The sequence below is a fragment of the Cervus elaphus genome, chromosome X (genome assembly GCF_910594005.1).
Source record: "Cervus elaphus chromosome X, mCerEla1.1, whole genome shotgun sequence".
Taxonomy (NCBI): Eukaryota; Metazoa; Chordata; class Mammalia; order Artiodactyla; family Cervidae; genus Cervus; species Cervus elaphus.
Genome location: NC_057848.1, coordinates 85,942,927 through 85,951,731, shown reverse-complemented (window position 1 = coordinate 85,951,731; position 8,805 = coordinate 85,942,927).

The window sequence follows — 8,805 nt, the reverse complement described above, 5'->3', positions numbered from 1 at the left end:
ACAACTGAATGACTTTCACTCACTCAAGACATTAAATTAAATAATGCTTATGAAATACCTGGACTAGAGCCTGGCATATAATAAATGCTCAAAAAACATATTTTATCACCCCTTTGTCTGCTCTGAAATGGCTTTCCTTGGTTCATGCCCTAATAACCAAGTTTTGGTGTTCACATTTACATTTCCTCAAAATGCAGTTTTTATAGATTGGCTCTAATGAAAGACAAATAACAGAAGTTCTCTCTCCAGACTGAGAGTTTTAAGTTTCTTTCCCAGGCAGTGACCAACCTGATATCTACATTCATAAATTAATTTTGTCTGTTCCAAACTTTCACAGAAATTTAAGTATACAGAATATAATCATTTTTGCCTGGCTACTTTGTTGGCATAATGTTTTTAAGATTCATTCATATTATATACACTTTTTGTTTGCTCATTTCTGTTGCTGAATAGTATTCCATTTAATAAAAATTATTATAATTTTTTACTTTCTCCTTTAAATGGATATTTTAATTGTTTCCAGTTTGAGGCTATTGTGAATAAAGCTGAAATGAACATTACTATAAAACTGCAGTTTGTTTCTCTTGGGTAAATATATAGAAGTGGAATTGCAGGTTATTGGGTAATTGTGTATTTGACTTTACAAAAAAATAGCCAAATAGTCATCTAAAGTGGTTGTAAAATGTTATGCTCCTACCCCCAATATATGGGCGATCCAATCAGTCTATGCCTTCACCAACATTTGGTATTTTCTTTTTACTTTTTTTCCTTTAACTTAAAGCACAATTCTGTTGTGTTCTATTGTGAGCACAATGGTATATCAGAACGTTTGAAACTTTAGGTGGTATAAATTTGTGTTTTCCTGTTGACTCATGATGTTATGTACCTTTCCATGTGAAGGCTGGCCCTTTTTATTTTTTAATTAATCAATTTTTTATTGAAGGATAATTGCTTGATGGAATTTTTTGTTTTCTGTCAAGCCTCAATATAAGTCAGCCATAGGTAAACATATATCCCTTCCCTTTTGAAACTCTCTCTCATTTCCCTCCCCATCCCACCCCTCTAGGTTGATATAGAGCCCCTGTTTGAGCCTTCTGAGCCATACAGCAAATTCCCATTGGCTATTCTACATATGGTAATAAAAGATTCCATGTTACTCTTTCCATACATCTCACCCTCTCCTCCCCTCTCCCCATGTCCGTAAGTCTATTCTCTATGTCTGTTTCTCCACTGTTGCCCTGTTAATAAATTCTTCACTACCATTTCTCTAGATTTTGTATATATGTGTTAGAATACGGTATTTCTCTTTCTCTTTCTGGTGCACTTCACTCTGTATAATAGGTTCTAGGTTCATCCACTTCATTAGAACTGACTCAAGTGTGTTCATTTTATGGATGAATAATATTCCATTGTATATATATACCACAACTTCTTTATCCATTCATCTATCGATGGACATCTAGGTTGCTTCCATATTCTAGCTATCATAAATAGTGCTACAATGAACAATGGGATAAATGTGTCCTTTTCGATTTTGATTTCCTAAGCGTATATGCCTGGGAGTGGGTCCTATGGTGGTTTTACTCCTAGTTTTTTAAGGAATCTCCATACCATCTTCCATAATGACTATATCAATTTACATTCCCACCAACAGTGCAAGTATGCTCTCTTTTCTCCATAACCTTTCCAGCATTTATTTCTTGTAGACTTTTTGATGAAGGTCATTCTGACTGGTGTGAGGTGATATCTCATTGTAATGTTGATTTGCATTTCTCTAATAATGAGTGATGGGAATACAAGACCATCTGACCTGTCTCTTGAGAAATCTGTGTGCAGGTCAGGAAGCAAGAGTTAGAACTGGACCTGGAACAACAGGCTGGTTCCAAATTGGGAAAGGAGTATGTCAAGGCTGTATATTGTCACCCTGCTTATTTAACCTATATGCAGAGTACATCATGAGAAATGCTGGGCTGGAAGAAGCACAAGCTGGAATCAAGATTCCTGTGAGAAATATCAATAACCTCAGATATGCAGATGACACCACCCTTATGGCAGAAAGTGAAGAGGAACTAAAAAGCCTCTTGATGAAAGTGAAGGAGGAGAGTGAAAAAGTAGGCTTAAAGCTTAACATTCAGAAAACTAAGATCATAGTACCTGGTCCCATCACTTCATGGGAAATAGATGGGGAAACAGTGGAAACAATGTCAGACTTTATTTTTTTGGGCTCCAAAATCACTGCAGATGGTGACTGCAGCCATGAAATTAAAAGATGCTTACTCCTTTGAAGGAAAGTTCTGACCAACCTAGACAGCATATTAAAAAGCAGAGACACTACTTTGCCAACAAAGGTCCGTCTAGTCAAGGCTATGGTTTTTCCAGTGGTCATGTATGGATGTTAGAGTTGGATGGTGAAGAAAGCTGAGTGCCAAAGGATTGATGTTTTTGAACTGTGTTGGAGAAGACTCTTGAGAGTCCCTTGGACTGCAAAGAGATCCAACCAGTCCATCCTGAAGGAGATCAGTCCTGGGTGTTCATTGGAAGGACTGATGTTGAAGCTGAAACTCCAATACTTTGGCCACCTCATGCGAAGAGTTGACTCATTGGAAAAGACCACGATGCTGGGAGGGATTTGGGGCAGGAGGAAATGAGGATGACAGAGGATGAAATGGCTGAATGGCATCACCGACTCGATGGACATGAGTTTGAGTAAACTCTGGGAGTTGGTGATGGACAGGGAGGCCTGGCGTGCTGCGATTCATGGGGTCGCAAAGAGTCGGACACGACTGAGCAGCTGAACTGAACTGAACTGTATAATGAGCGATGTCCATCATCTTTTCATGTGTTTGTTAGCCATCTGTAGGTCTTCTTTGGAGAAATGTCTATTTAAGTATTTTTCCCATGTTTTTGTTGTTTGTTTTTCTGGCACTGAGTTGTACGAGTTGTTTGGTATTTTTGTATTTTTTTTTTTTTTTTTTGTATATGTTGTTTGTTTTTCTGGCATTGAGTTGTATGAGCTGCTTGCATATTTTGGAAATTGATCCTTTGTCAGTTGTTTCATTTGCTATTATTTTCTCCCATTGTGAGGGTTTTCTTTTCACTTCACTTATAGTTTCCTTTGCTGTGCAAAAGCTTTTAAGCTTAATCAGGTCCCACTTGTTTACTTTTGTTTTTATTTCCATTACTCTAGGAGGTGGGTCATAGAGGATCTTGCTTTGATTTATGTCATCGAGTGTTCTGCCTATGTTTTCCACTAAGAGTTTTGTAGTTTCTGGTCTTACATTTAGGTCTTTAATCCATTTTGAGTTTATCTTTGTGTATGGTGTTAGGAAGTGTTCTAATTTCATTCTTTTACATGTAGCTATCCAGTTTTCCCAGCATCACTTATTGAAGATACTGTCTTTGTCCCATTGTATATTCTTGCCTCCTTTGTCAAAAATAGTGTATCCATAGGTGCATGGGTTTATTTCTGGGCTTTCTGTTCTCTTCCATTGACCTATATTTCTGCTTTTGTGCCAGTACCATACTGTCTTGATGACTGTAGCTTTGTAGTATAACCTGAAGTTAGGAAGCTTGATTCCTTCAGCTCCATCCTTCTTTCTCAAGACTGCTTTGGCTATTTAGGGTCTTTTGTGTTTCCATATGAATTGTGAAACTTTTTGTTCTAGTTCTGTGAAAAATGCCATTGGTAATTTGATAAGAATCACATTGAATCTGTAGATTGTGTTCAGCAGTATAGCCATTTTCAAAATATTGATTCTTCCTACCCAGGAACATGGAATATCTCTCCATCTGTTTAAGTCATCTTCGATTTCTTTCATGAGCATCTTATAATTTTCTGTGTACAATTCTTTCATCTCCTTAGCTAAGTTTATTCCTAGATATCTAATTCTTTTTGTTGCAATGGTGAATGGGATTGATTCCTTGATTTCTCTTTCTGATTTTTCATTGCTAGTATATAGAAATGCAAGTGATTTCTGTGTATTGATTTTGTATCCTGCAACTTTGCTAAATTCACTGATTAGCTCTAGTAATTTTCTGATACTATCTTTAGGGTTTTCTATGTACAGTATCATGTCATCTGCAAACAGTGAAAGCTTTACTTCTTCTGATCTGGATTCCTTTTATTTCTTTTTCTTCTCTGATTGCTGTAGCTAGGACTTCCAGAACTATGTTGAATAATAGTGGTGAAAGTGGGCACCCTTGTCTTGTTCCTGATCTCAGGGGGAAAGCTTTCAGTTTTTCACCATTGAGAATAATGTTTGTTGTAGGCTTATCATATATGGCCTTTACTGTGTTGAGATAGGTGCCTTCTATGTCTATTTTTTGAAGAGTTGTAATCAATAGGTACTGAATTTTGTCAAAGGCTTTTTCTGCATCTATTGAGATGATCATATGTTTTTTTACCTTTAAATTTGATAATATGGTGTATCACATTGATTGATTTCCATATTTTGAAGAATCCTTGCATCCCTGGAATAAACCTAACTTGATCATGGTGTATGAGCTTTTTGATGTGTTGCTGAATTCTGTTTGCTAAAATTTTTTTGAGGATTTTTGAATCTATGTTCATCAGTGATATTGGCCTGTAGTTTTCTTTTTTGTGTGTTGTCTTTGGTTTTGGTATCAGGGTGGTGGTGGTTTTGTAGTATGAATTTGGAAGTGTTCCTTCCTCCGCAATTTCTTGAAAGAGTCTGAGAAGGATAGGCATTAGCTCATCTCTAAATGCTTGATAGAATTCTCCTTTGAAGCCATCTGGTTCTGGGCTTTTGTTTTTTGGGAGATTTTTGAACATAGATCCAATTTCAGTGCTTGTGATTGGGTTGTTCAATAATTTCTATTTCTTCCTGGTTCAGTCTTGGAAGATTAAACTTTTCTAAGAATCTGTCCATTTCTTCCAAGTTATCTATTTTATTGCCATATAGTTGTTTATAATGGTCTCTTATCATCCTTTGTATTTCTGCATTGTCTTTTGTAACCTCTCCTTTTCCATTTCTAATTTTGTTGATTTGACTCTTCTCTCTTTTTCTCTTGATGAGTCTGGATAAGGGTTTGTCAGTTTTGTTTATCTTCTCAAAGAGCCAGATTTTAGTTTTATTAATCTTTACTATTGCTTCTTTCATTTCCTTTTCATTTATTTGTGCTCAGATACTTATGACTTCTTTCCTTCTACTGATTTTAGTTTTCTTTTATTCTTCTTTCTCCAGTTTCTTTAGGTGTAAAGTTAGGTTGTCTATTTGATGTTTTTCTTGTTTTTTGAGGTAGGATTGTATTACTATAAACTTCCCTCTTAGAACTGCTTTTGCTAGATCCATAGGTTTTGAGTTGTCATGTTTTCATTGTGATTTGTTTCTAGATATTTTTTGATTTCCCTTTTAATTTCTTCAGTAACCTGTTGGTTTATTTAGAAATGTGTTGTTTAATCTCCATGTGTTTGAGTTTCTTTCAGTTTTTTTTTTTTTCTTGTAATTGATATCTAGGCACTGTGGTCAGAGAAGATGCTTGATATGATTTCAATTTTCTTAAGTTTACTAAGGTTTGATTTGTGACACAAGATATGGTCTATCCTGGAGAATGTTCCATGTGCACTTGAGAAGAAGGTGTAGTCTTTTGCATTTGGATGAAATGTCCTGAAGATATCAATGAGATCCATCTCATCTAATGTGTCATTTAAGAATTGTGTTTCCTTATTAATTTTCTGTTTTGATGATCAGTCCGTTGTTGTTAGTGGGGTGCTAAAGTCTCCTACTATTATTGTGTTACTGTCAATTTCTCCTTGTATGTCTGTTAGTGTTTGTCTTATGTATTGAGGTGCTCCTACGTTGGGTGCATAGATATTTACAATTGTTATATCTTCCTCTTGGATTGATCCCTTGATCATGATGTAGTGTCCTTCCTTATTTCTCATAATCTTCTTTATTTTAAGGTCTATTTTGTCTTATATGAAGATTGCAACTCCAGCTTTCTTTTGCTTCCCATTTGCATGGAATATATTTTTCCATCCTCTCACTTTCAGTTTATATGTGTCTTGAGGTCTGAAGTGGGTTTCCTGTAGACAGCATGTATATGGGTCTTGCTTTTTTTGTATCCATTCAGCCAGTCTGTGTCTTTTGGTTGGAGCATTTAATCCATTTACATTTAAAGTAATTTTTGATATATATGTTCCTATTGCCATTTACTAATTGTTTGGGGTTGATTTTGCAGATATTTTTGCTTCTTTTGTATTTCTTGACTCTATAAGTCCATTTAACATTTGTTGTAAAGCTGATTTGGTGGTACTGAATTCTCTTAACCTTTGCTTGTTTGAAAAGCTTTTGATTTCTCCATCAATTTTGAATGAGATCCTTGCCAGGTACAGCAATCTTGGTTGTAGATTTTCCCCTTTCAATATTTTAAATATATCCTGCCATTCCCTTCTGGCCTGCAAAGTTTCTGCTGAAAGATCAGCTGTTAAGCATATGCGCTTTCCCTTGTATGTTACTTTTTGCTTCTCCCTTGTTGCTTTTAATATTCTTTCTTTGTGTTTAGTCTTTGTTAGTTTGATTAGTATGTGTCTTGGCATGTTTCTCCTTGGGTTTACCCTGTAAGGCACTCTTTGTGCCTCTTGGACTTGATTGGCTATTTCCTTTTCGATTTTGGGAATATTTTCAACTATAATCTCTTCAAAAATTTTCTCATACCCTTTCTTTTTCTCTTCTTCTTCTGGGACCCCAATTCGAATGTTGATCCATATGATATTGTCCCAGAGGTTTCTGAGACTATCCTCAGCTCTTTTCATTCTTTTTACTTTATTCTGCTCTTCAGAAGTTGTTTCCACCATTTTATCTTCTAGTTCACTGATTTGTTCTTCTGCTTCAGATATTCTGCTATTGATTCCTTCTAAAGTATTTTTAATTTCAGTAATTGTGCTGTTTGTCTCTGTATGCTTATTCTTTAATTCTTCTAGGTCTTTGTTAATTGATTCTTGCATTTTCTCCATTTTGTTTTCAAAGTTTTTGATCATCTTTACTATCATTACTCTGAATTCTTTTTCAGGTAATTTTCCTATTTCCTCTTTATTTATTTGGACTTCTGTGTTTCTAGTTTGTTCCTTCATTTGTGCAGTATTTCTCTGCTTTTTCATTTTTTTAAAAAAGTTATTGTGTTTGAGTTATCCTTTTCCCAGGTTTCAAGGAAAGTTGAATTCTTTACTTGAAGAAGGATGAATTCTTTCTTCTTTTTGGTTTCTGCTCTCCTAAGGTTGGTCCAGTGGTTTGTGTGAGCTTCATATAGGGTGATATTTGTGCTGAGCTTTTTTTTTTTTTTTTGGTTTGTTTGTTTCTTTGTTTTTCCTTTGATGGGCAAGGGTGAGTGAGGTGGCAATCCTTTCTGCTGACGACTGAGTTTGTGTTTTTGTTTTGTTGTTTAGATGAGGCGTCCTGCACAGGGTGCTACTGGTGGTTGGATGATGCCAGGTCTTGTATCCAAGTGGTTTCCTTTATGTGAGTTCTCACTATTTGATACTCCCTAGGGTTAGTTCTCTGGTAGTCTAAGGTCTTGGAGCCAGTGCTCCCACTCCGAAGGCTCAGGATTTGATCTTTGGTCAGGAACAAAGATTCCACAAGTGGTTTGTTATGGCATTAAGGGAGAGTAAAACAAATATCTAAAAATGAGAAAACAAAGATGAACCCCAGACCAATGGCAGTTACCAAATCAGGAAAATGATACTTAAAATAATGAAATATATACATATACACCCATGAGCAAAGTGAAAACAGTCCAACAAAAATAAAGTAGAGTAGATTGATCCAGCAAACAAAGGAAATAAAAAATTATATTTACCAATTAAGAACAAAATTAACTTAAGCACAAACTGGGGAATAAAGCAATGAAAATAACAAATACATTGAGAAGAAAGGAAAGAAAGAAAAGAAAGAAATAATAGATATGCAAAGTTAAATAGAGGTAGATAATGAAGATTTATATACATTAAAGATTAAGTGCAAGGAGAAAAGGACAGTAGGAAAGGCAAATGAAGAAATAAATGTAGAAAAATATTATAAGTTTAAAAATTAAAAATTAAAATTATAGAAAAGAAAAAAAATGGGAAAAGAAAGAAAAAAGTGAAAAAATCAAAAGGAAAACCCCACAGAATTGCAAAAGCCCAATGTAGATTCAGAGGTTTATAATAACAATAGAAAGTGTGACTGAATATACACATATACATATATATCCATAAGCAAAATCAAAACAAATATTAAGTATAATAGATTGACCTGGCGAACAAAGGAAACCAAAAATTATATCTACCAGAAAGAAACTAATTAAAGCACAAACTGGAAAGCAAAAGTAAAGCAAGGTGCCAATTGGGGAATAAAGCAATGAAAATAAAACTAACAAATATGTTGAGAGGAAAGGAGAGAAAGAAAAGAAAGAATACTGGAGTGTATTGGCTAATACTGGTTGCCATACCCTTCTAGAGCACTATACTTCCTACTACCCTTGCTGCCTATCCCCTTGAGTAGTTAAAGTTAAATAGAGGTAAATAAAGAAGATTTATATACATTAAAGATTAACTGCAAGGGGAAAAGGACAGTAGTAAAAGCAATCAAAGGAATAAATGTAGAAAAAATAATAATAGGTTTAAAAAATTAAAATAAAAAAAGAGAAAAGAAAAGAAAAAAAATAAAAAGAGGAAAACGCCATAGAACTGCAAAAGCCCAACATAGAGGCAGAGGTTTATGACAACAATAAAAAAATGTGACTGAGGAAAAAGAAAAAAAAAGTTCAAAAGCTTAATTGGATTTCTTAGTGTCAATAAAATTGACA